Consider the following 2500-nt stretch of genomic DNA (forward strand, 5'->3'; position numbering starts at 1 on the left):
CCTGACCGACCAGCTTGGAAGGGCAGGAGGGGAGGGCGATATTCGTTCTGTAGCGGTACACCCTTCCAGTGGTTAGCGGGACTGTGTAGAAAGTACGCAACACTCGAAAGACCTTTATGTGAGGGTACGCACCATGGCATCAAGAAATACACATGACACCAGAGGATCCAAGCAGTGAACTATGTTCAGAGGGTTGCTGTTAGGCAAAGCTACATTCCTGTGACGTTACATGTGACAGTTAAGGTGCAGTGTAAGTTAGGTTAAGGTGCAGTGTAAGTTAGGTTAAGGTGCAGTGTAAGTTAGGTTAAGGTGCAGTGTAAGTTAGGTTAAGGTGCAGTGTAAGTTAGGTTAAGGTGCAGTGTAAGTTAGGTTAAGGTGCAGTGTAAGTTAGGTTAAGGTGCAGTGTAAGTTAGGTTAAGGTGCAGTGTAAGTTAGGTTAAGGTGCAGTGTAAGTTAGGTTAAGGTGCAGTGTAAGTTAGGTTAAGGTGCAGTGTAACTTAGGTTAAGGTGCAGTGTAACTTAGGTTAAGGTGCAGTGTAACTTAGGTTAAGGTGCAGTGTAACTTAGGTTAAGGTGCAGTGTAACTTAGGTTAAGGTGCAGTGTAACTTAGGTTAAGGTGCAGTGTAACTTAGGTTAAGGTGCAGTGTAAGTTAGGTTAAGGTGCAGTGTAACTTAGGTTAAGGTGCAGTGTAACTTAGGTTAAGGTGCAGTGTAAGTTAGGTTAAGGTGCAGTGTAAGTTAGGTTAAGGTGCAGCGTAACTTAGGTTAAGGTGCAGCGTAACTTAGGTTAAGGTGCAGCGTAACTTAGGTTAAGGTGCAGCGTAACTTAGGTTAAGGTGCAGCGTAACTTAGGTTAAGGTGCAGCGTAACTTAGGTTAAGGTGCAGCGTAACTTAGGTTAAGGTGCAGCGTAACTTAGGTTAAGGTGCAGCGTGGGTTAGGTTAGGGGCCAACGTGGGTTAGGTTAGGGGCCAACGTGGGTTAGGTTAGGGGCCAACGTGGGTTAGGTTAGGGGCCAACGTGGGTTAGGTTAGGGGCCAACGTGGGTTAGGTTAGGGGCCAACGTGGGTTAGGTTAGGGGCCAACGTGGGTTAGGTTAGGGGCCAACGTGGGTTAGGTTAGGGGCCAACGTGGGTTAGGTTAGGGGCCAACGTGGGTTAGGTTAGGGGCCAACGTGGGTTAGGTTAGGGGCCAACGTGGGTTAGGTTAGGGGCCAACGTGGGTTAGGTTAGGGGCCAACGTGGGTTAGGTTAGGGGCCAACGTGGGTTAGGTTAGGGGCCAACGTGGGTTAGGTTAAGGGCCAACGTGGGTTAGGTTAAGGGCCAACGTGGGTTAGGTTAAGGGCCAACGTGGGTTAGGTTAAGGGCCAACGTGGGTTAGGTTAAGGGCCAACGTGGGTTAGGTTAAGGGCCAACGTGGGTTAGGTTAAGGGCCAACGTGGGTTAGGTTAAGGGCCAACGTGGGTTAGGTTAAGGGCCAACGTGGGTTAGGTTAAGGGCCAACGTGGGTTAGGTTAAGGGCCAACGTGGGTTAGGTTAAGGGCCAACGTGGGTTAGGTTAAGGGCCAACGTGGGTTAGGTTAAGGGCCAACGTGGGTTAGGTTGCCAGAGATGTGTCAAATCAGGATGTACGTTTGGCTGGTGTCAGGTGGTGGGTTGGTTCGATGCCTTTATAAGGGGTGTGGCCAAAGGGTATTTTATTACTTGTACCTTTTGTGTTGTGGCGTGGCGTTGCGTCCTGTGTTGATACTGGGTGGACCACTGTGGGTGTTGCTGGCTGATTTGAGCTGCGTTGTTTGCGGGTGATGTGAGACATTCTGTCTTATTAGTGGACGTGACGTTCCTCTTGTCGTTGTTTGGATAGTGTCCTGTGGCAGCGAGGATAAAATGGATGTTGTTGAACGATAGTGCTTTGGTGCTTTCGCTTTGTTACACACAGAGTGGACTGTGAGATAGGGTGACTGGGTCGAGTGCGGTTCACACTGTCCTCCCCAGTTTACAGTATGTATCATCTATGTATGTGGTCCTGCATCATTTACTAAGGAGGGACGTCAGACGACTGAAATATTAGTTATGTACTGATGTAAAGCAGAATGCTTACCTTCCACCAGTGGGCGAGTATCGACTCTGCCCCAGAGTTGCCACCGCAGGAAGAGGTGTCGGAAACACTACCCGCACACCGTCACCACTGTGCGGGGGGACGGACCCTCTATATCCTCAGCGGCGCACTCTTTGCCACCGAGCGTCACGTCTCGCGGCCCGCCGTCCAGAGCATGTATTGGGACAGCGGGACTTTGGCTTTTGGGAGATAACTCTTCATGAAGTGGAAGATATAGGGGTGGACTGCAATGTACGATTGCGGGAAAAGTCCGCCGTACATCCGCTCGAGTTGCGAGTCGGGCGGTGGGGGTGGCGCATTCACAGGTGCGGCTGGAGTGACCGTCGGTCCACCACTTTTGACTCGATTTGCGTCACCTGCGGTGAAGAGGGGGTGCAGCAG

The sequence above is a fragment of the Schistocerca gregaria genome, unplaced genomic scaffold (genome assembly GCF_023897955.1).
Source record: "Schistocerca gregaria isolate iqSchGreg1 unplaced genomic scaffold, iqSchGreg1.2 ptg001061l, whole genome shotgun sequence".
Lineage (NCBI taxonomy): Eukaryota > Metazoa > Arthropoda > Insecta > Orthoptera > Acrididae > Schistocerca > Schistocerca gregaria.